Raw genomic sequence first — 8,392 nt, 5'->3', positions numbered from 1 at the left:
ATAGTCCCTGACCTCATGTAGTTTATAATCAAGTAGAAAACATCTGTAACCACTTAAAGTATTGCATTAGTTTCTGACTGCAGTTCCCTGTGAATATGACCTGACAGGAGGCTGTGAGGTGAAGCTCAAAGGAAATCATGTGTGTAAAATGATAAGTTTAAAGCCCGGGACAGTTCAAGTACCCCCACCAGCCCTTGCAGAAGACCATGGAATCAGGGCCCCTGGGTAAAGACACTGGAAGTGCTGAAAGAGCCGCTTTCCTGAGAGATGGGTGGGAATGGTACTATTATGGATGACTGAGAATGCAATGGAACCGGGAAAGAAGAGGTCCTGGAGATATTATTTTCCATGTGTACCTTTTGAGAGGATAAAGCCAAAGCCAAAATAATTTTCTCTCCTTGAATATCAACTGTTAAATATCAATTCTTCTTTTATGTACATCCTTCATTTTCTTAGCACCTGCCTGCCTTCCTAAGGTAGTTTTACAAGCCTTCACTGGATGACCTTGGTACGTACTGTGCACTAGCACCCCCATGCCAGGAAGTACGCAGAAGGCACCCTGCTGAGCCCTCCAAGGACGAGCTGCTCTCCCTGGAGAAGGAGGGTGGGGTGGCCCTGCCATGGGATCGAAGGCATGTAACACAGCACGTGGGCTTGGAGCAAGGCAAGTTCTCTGCCAAATTTCTAGTCACGGGGATGTTACTCTTCCAGATCCTGCAGGTCATCCGGGATCTGCGATCTCTCTCTCTCCTTCCCTCGATCCTTTTGTTTCATCAACAACCAAGTGCTTAAGATCCTGCCTGCTAAATACGTCTCAAAATGGCCTCTCCTCTCTACCTGACTCCACTGGACTTCTGCTGTGGCTTCCTTCCTTACCTTGTTGCCTTCAGCCCTTCAGCTCCTTAACATGTTTTACAAAGTCCTTTACAACCTGTCTCTACCTAACTCGCCAGCCACATGTCCCACAGTGCGGTCTGCACTTCTTCCTCCAGCACACACGCTGGCCCTTGGTCTAGGATGCTCTCTCCAAACTCTTCCTTCTTCTCTGAGGAAATATAATGATATTACCTCCACATACGCTGACTAACTTGTCCCGATTTATATGGGAATTACTAGGTTTACCCTGGAAGTCGCATGTCGCAGGAAATTCTGCTCAGTAACCCCCTTTCCTGATGGTTCAGACGGTAACGTGTCTGCCTACAAGGTGGGAGACCCGGGTTCAATTCCTGGGTTGGGAAGATCTCCTGGAGAAGTAAATGGCAACCCACTCCAGTATTCCTGCCTGCAAAATCCCATGGATGGAGGAATCTGGTAGGTTATAGTCCATGGGATGGCAAAGAGTCGGACACGACTGAGCGACTTCACTTCACCCCCTCTCTAAGCTTTCCTTGCCCCTCAGGTCAGTACATCGTCTCTGTGCTTCCGTAGGGCATGTATTCTGTCCTCACCATTATGGATTTATTTATCTTGACTCACCCTTTGACTCTAAACTCCTGAGGGCATATTTATTTTCTTCTTTGAATGCAATAAGCACTTAGTAGAAAGGAAGAGAAGGAAGGAGAAAAAGATGGAACAAAAGAAAGAACACAAGACTGAAGTTATGTTACAGTAAATCTCATTGAACTCCAGCTGACAAAGACATCATATACTTCTCTATCGCCATGCTTTTTAAATACAGAATATCTGACAGATCACCAGCCCAGGCTGGATGCATGAGACAAGTGCTCGGGCCTGGTGCACTGGGAAGACCCAGAGGGATCGGGTGGAGAGGGAGGTGGGAGGGGTATCGGGATGGGGAATACAAATAAATCCATGGCTGATTCATGTCAATGTATGACGGGAACCACTACAATATTGTAAAGTAATTAGCCTCTAACTAATAAAAATAAATGAAAATAATAAATACGGAATATCTGTTGACTTAGTTTTTCTTCAATAAGTGCACTTCTTTCTACAACAGTGCAAGGGGACTTCCCTGGAAATACAATGGTCAAGATTCCATGCTTCCACTGCAAAGTGCTGCAGGCTCAATCCCTGGTCAGGGAACTTAAGATATCACCTGCTACATGGTGAAGCCAAAAATAATAATAATAAAAAATAAAGCAAAAATTTAAAAAAAAATTAAGAAAACATTCATGGAAGTAGAGAGCAGTATACTACTCAATAGGATATCTTTTCCAGGAATATACTGACTGGGGACTAAGAGTAAATGTTAAAAAGCTGCTGTGACAAATAAGTACTAATACTTCAATAGTGGGACATAGTAGAAGTTTATTTTTCTTTTAGATAAAGCTGAATTTAGAAACTGAGTGCTCTTCTACAGCAGACTCCTCTCCTCCATGTGGTCATTCAGAGTCCCAGGCTCTTTGGGGCTAATATCTCTGCCATTCCCTTGAGTTTAGAGTCGTCTAAGCCTAGGCAACACAGAAAACGAGCCAGAGGATAGATTATGGGAGGCTACATAGGTCAGTCCTGATGAGGTCTGTGCACATCTCTTCTCTCTCATGCCATTGGCTAGAACTTGGCCCACAGCCACAACTATCTGCATAGAAGCTGGCAAACACAGCCTGTGTGCCCAAGAAGAAGCAAAAACTGGTTCGATGAGTGACTACTCAGCTTCTGCCACTTCACTGAAAGAAGATTTACTCCTACTAGCTGGGCAAACTTGAGGAAGTTAGTTAGTCTCTCTCAGACCCAGTTTTCTTACCAGTAAAATGGGAATGATAATGGTGCTTAACTCACAGGGAGGTTGTGAGATGAAGCTCAGATGAGGTAATAGACATAAAATGATAAGCTCAAAGCCTGACATAGTCTATGTGCTTCATAAATATGCATTAATTATGATTATGATTATTACCTACTGCTATTACTATTATTACCGGTATTACCACTACTCACTTTTATGCCAAGGACATTTTGAGCAAGAAGTTATCATTAAAATTGTTTTCTGGAGCCCTTAAAAATTTTCTTCTGGAGCCATAGCTGCCTTCACACAGTCTGTCTTCCCTCCATCAATCCCACCCTCAGGTCGTCTAGCTGCCGTTATAAATCCTAAGCCACTAGGAGGAGAGAAGCAGAGAGTTCAGTTCTTTGACCACATATATACTAAATGTCAAACTTTACAAGTGGCAGTATTATCCATCATCAGACAATGATAAACTATAATGAAATACAATTTCACTTGTACTCAACCATGTATTTTATGAAGTAGCATAAAGTTTTACCATTAGCCTCAAAACACCTATGATTCCTTTTGTTCTATTTTCCTGGGCACCTTCAACAAAAACAACTATTGATTTTGAGTTGTCTGAAGTACACTCTGTAAAAAATTACCCTCAGCCCATGGATTTCTTTTTACTACACTCCAATAATGAGGAAAAATAGAAGGATAGCAGAGAAATACACATCCAAGAGAGTTGTATGGAATCTTACAGTGAATGGCAGCCTCCATTTTAATTGTGCTCAAACCTGAATCTAGAAACCAAATCCTAGCACTGCAGATCTGTCTCGAATAGAAACAGACATTCTTTCTAATACCAAACTGAGTCAAAACACAGACAATAGAGAAATATTATTTCAATTTCACAAAAGACTCTTCTCTTCATAGGTTTTTAAATGACCCATTATCATATTTGATCCTCACGATACCCCGTGATGGAGATAATATGTCCCATACCAAAATAAAGTTTTTGAAGTTAGTTAAGAGGTTGCTCAGGTGATAAGGAAGTAGTATGGTGGTAATAAGAACCCAATTCTTCTGTTCTAATTCCTGGAGCATCACTCATTCCTCATCGTGGAATTCTTTAAAAAGTCAGGAGGATTTAATTCTGCAATGGATGCAAGGATAAGGTGTCAGTTCCAAGAACAAAGCCCTTAGAACTGAAGTCACACAACCCCTGAACCTGATCATCCTTACTCCAGTGGCCTAAAGGAACATGGGCAGCCATGAAGTCTCCTGCATCCTTAGAGGAGAAAGATGCATCTCTCCCAGCTTTATTTGGGGTCATGGACTTTGGACTATATTGAGGTTGTGATATGTTTTTCACAGTTCTTGGTTTCTGTGCCTCTCCCCCCAAGCCCACTTGTTTCCAAGCTTGGCTCCTTTGACATACACCCTTATACCTGGGTGCACCCTGGTTTTCGATAGAGAGTGATAAGAATTCCACAGTGAGGAATAAATGATGCTCCAGGAATTAGAACAGAAAAATTGGATTCTTGTCACCTGCATACTACTTCCTTACCACCTTGGGCAGTAGACACAGTGGCTTGTATGAAAGGAAACTTTTCAAACAGTGGGGGTTTATTTCTTTTCCTTGCTTATTTCCCCAAAATGCCTGCAGAAAAGAAAGATAATCAGCATCTGAGCAGCTGTGGACAATTCATTCACAAGGACATGCTTATTTCTTCCTAACTGATGGGAATTTATTTTCAGATTATCATTTAAAACACAGAGCTGACCCCAAACCATTATCCCAGTTACTTAGTAATCCTCTCTATCTTGCGTGTTTCATTACTGCGTGCAATTTCTTTTGTTTTATTTTGTCGTGTTTTACCATCCCCCCCCCCCCGACTGCTCTGCTCAAGCTTGATGTAAGGTATGTAGGTGGGGGTGGTGGGTACTCATGGAGACATTTGCACGGCATCTGTCTCACCCACAGCATTGTCACCTACGAGCAGAGATCCTTCTACAGAGGCACTAAAACCACCTCCAGGAGGCACAGATGCTCCATAGCTTCCTAGAATCATTTGGAAACAAAGTTGCCTGTGTACACCCATAATTGTCAAACTCATTTGTAGCCTCTGCATTGCCACCACCAACCCCCACTGCCTTCTCTTACCCTAAATTGTTCCCTGAAAATGTAAGTTCCTCCCAAGCATGTGTTACCCAAAGAATAAATGCAATCATCTTACAGAAGCATTTATGCAGGAAGACAATAATAAAGAACGACTAGAAGAAACTGGTGGCAAGTCAAAAGCTAGTAGCAGCTGATTGCTTTTGTACAACCTGTCTCAGGCAATTTGGTAAGGGTGATTTCAAGCCACCCGTGGGAGACACCCAGCCGGTTAATCGTCTGCCCCAATCTGCATCAGATCTTTCCAGCAACGGCCTCCTCCCCCAAGTCATCCAAATGAAAAGGCAAGTTAGTACACCTTCGCCATTAGCTGTTCACTGCAGTGCCGTCTTGTCTCACCTGAACTTTGTCATTTGGAGGTAATGCTAGATAAAAAGGATAAAAGGCTGCTTTACATTTTATCTAGCCTGTTATTGGAGTTTGAAAGGCTTCTGTTCTTCAACAAAGCCCTCAGTGGCTTGGCAAATGTGACAAGTGTGATTAGGCTGGAACGTCATTTTAACAGTCAAACTCAGAGGTAGTGCGGAGTTTCACAGAAGGACAATGAGGACCATCGCTAGAGCCCTTCCTCCATCACCAGGTCCTCGCAGAGGGCTGAGTGCTGCTCCAATATGCATTCCCATCAACACAGGGCACAGAGGTCTTCAGGGCACAGTGAATGCCTTTCCAATTGAATTGAATGCAAAGGAGTTCATATTGAAATAGCCAAAGGATCCTCTTCCTCTCAAAAAGGTCTCCTGGTGGGTGATTTTCATTTTCTCCTTGGCCTTTTCTACATTTTTTTTTTTCAGGTTCTCTGACACAAAATTTTATTACTTTCATAATCACTTACTTGAAAATCAGTTGTATAAAAATGAAGACTCCTGAGACCCTGCCTCCAAGAGGGTAAATTTCTATTCTGAAAAATACATAAAATGCAGGTTTTGCCGTGATCCCTACAACCTTAGCTTTATGAAATGATCATCAGCATAGAGAGAGGGAAAAAGTGTCCGGGACCAAGTCTTATACATCTCTGTAGCTCCCGGGACACAGTGATATATCGAAACCATATTTGTACATCAGGTATACCTCATATACGTATGTGTGGTACACACGTGTGCAAAAGTTCTGACTACAACTTCACGGTTTCAGCTTAGGCATTTAGGTAACACTTATTTCCAGCTGGAAAGGTAACCTAATCCCTAGATTCTGGAAAGTATGTCACCTTTCTGTGGCCACAGAACCAAATATGTCTTAATAAGAGTCCTCACAGCATAACTGATGAAGCCTCAGGTTTCCTTCACCCCCAAAACTTTGGTGTCCCTTTTTTTACCACACTGAAAGGGTCAGGGTTGCTGTCACCATCTGAAAGGATTCACGTCTACTGGAGCAAGCTTTCATTGCATTGGAGAGCTTCTCCCAAATTTCTGGGGGCTCTACAGTCAAGGGAAATACCTCAAATTCAGTAGAGAGAAGGGCGCTGTTCCCTCCGCCACCCAGTCTGGACGGTGGCAGAGATGCTGCCTGCCTTCTCTCTAAAGTTGCCAAGGTTTCTTCCAATTCTCTTTTGATTGGAAACAAAACTTGGAGAGAAATTCACACTGCCATCCTTTCTCTTACTGAATTGATAGCTTTGTTCTTGCCCCTGCTGTTCATCAAAGGCTACTCCAGAAACCCAGGGTGGTACCTGGCTCTAACTAGCTTTCTTGGAAAAGCAGGGTGTAGAGGTCAGTGGAGGGCATTGGGGTCTTGACTCAGGTAAAGCACGAAGGTGGGGAAAGAACCCAGACTGAAGGGACTCAGGGGCTCACCGCATCCAACCCTCTTTCCCTCTCCCAGATCAGCTTCTTTCTCGGTATCAGCTGTGTTTTCTCCAAACTCCAGTAAGAAAGCTTGGTTGCTTTGCTCCTAGAAGTTCTTATCTCAGATGCTTTACACATCACAACTGGGATTAACGCTTCAGTTTGAAAATCTAGGGAAGGATTCTGACCTGGCTGAGGTTGTTGTGAGGTTAGGGTTCCAAAGCAACACTACATTCATTATCTCACTTGAACACTACCAGAAACCTATTTACAAATATTATTGCATGTTTGCTCACTCAGTCTTGTCTGACTCTTTGAGACCCCACGGACTATAGCCCCCAGGCTTTTCAATCCATGGGATTTTCCAGACAAGAACATTGGAGTGGGTTGCCATTGCCTCCTTCAGGGGATCTTCCCAACCCAGGGCTCGAACCCATGTCTCTTGCATCTCCTGCATTGGCAGGTGGATACTTTACCAGTGCATCACCTGGGAAACCCACAAGTATTATTACGTGTTTCAAAGATGAGGAAACTGAGGCTAAACAGACTTAAGTGACTTCCCCAGTGTCTTGGAATTCAAGAATGAGAGCAGAGAAGCCCCTGCAATAGAAAATAAAAATAGAAGGCAATAATAAATATGCTGTAATAGTTGAAATCAATATATTGTTTTACTGAGACCATAGTAAGCATCTTTTATGCATTACCTCATTATCCTTTCAGCAACTGAATGGTGAAGTTTTTGTTATTATCTTCATTCTACAGAAGAGAAAAACCAAGAGATAAGGGGATTTAATAACTTGCTTAAAGGCACATGATAAGGGAAAAAGACTCAGTCACGTGTGTGCTCTGAGCCTCTAGTCTATGTGGTCCCTATGCCTAAGAATCTGTTAATCTATTAGCATGCAAAAGTCCACTTTATGAAACAACAAGGATAGATGATATATAATTCATTGAGAAGTTGTGTAGGATTCACCATGAGTTCTATAGGAATTCAGAACAGGAAGAAATTAAATCCATGGGACCTAAAGTAGTCAGGAAAGATGTGATCAAAGTTCTGGACTCTGAAGGATATGGGGGGAGTTACTTGAACAAAATGTCCGACTAATAGCCTATAGGGAAAGAGGACAGCATTAAGAATGGAATGCAGTCAGAAATAACTGGTATTTTTGAGGATGGAGAGAAGAAAATGAGTAGACTGGAAAAGCCAGTCTCTGGATCTGTTTCTGCCATTACTTCATCTTATTATCATCATTTTTTTTTTAAATAATGTGGCACCCTCCTTCAGAATCTGATAAAGGCTATGGGCTATATTTCCTCATTAAAATGTGCATACACTCTGATATCACTTACATGTAGAATCCTTAAAAAATGAAGCCAAAAAGTGAATATAACAAAAAAGAAGCAGACTCATAGATACAAACTAGTGGTTACCAATGGGAAGGGAGGGAGGGACAACACAGGGGTGAGGAATGGGACGTACAAACTGTTGGATGTAAGATAGACTATAAGGATGCCTTGTTGTACAACACAAAGAACATAGCCAATATTTGTGGGATAAAATGGTCAAAATGGTAAATGTTATGTTATGTATATGTACCTTACCAGAATAAAAGAAGAGACAAAAAAAAGCTATCCCAAAAATAAAATGAAATAGCATTCAGCATTCTTAAAAGGAAAAAAAAAAAGTACATACACTTTAAAAATTGCATCCGTGCATAAACACTATACTGACCCTCCCCCATACAGAATTTCCTTCCC

The sequence above is a fragment of the Muntiacus reevesi genome, chromosome 16 (genome assembly GCF_963930625.1).
Source record: "Muntiacus reevesi chromosome 16, mMunRee1.1, whole genome shotgun sequence".
Taxonomy (NCBI): domain Eukaryota; kingdom Metazoa; phylum Chordata; class Mammalia; order Artiodactyla; family Cervidae; genus Muntiacus; species Muntiacus reevesi.
This window is presented reverse-complemented; position numbering follows the sequence as displayed.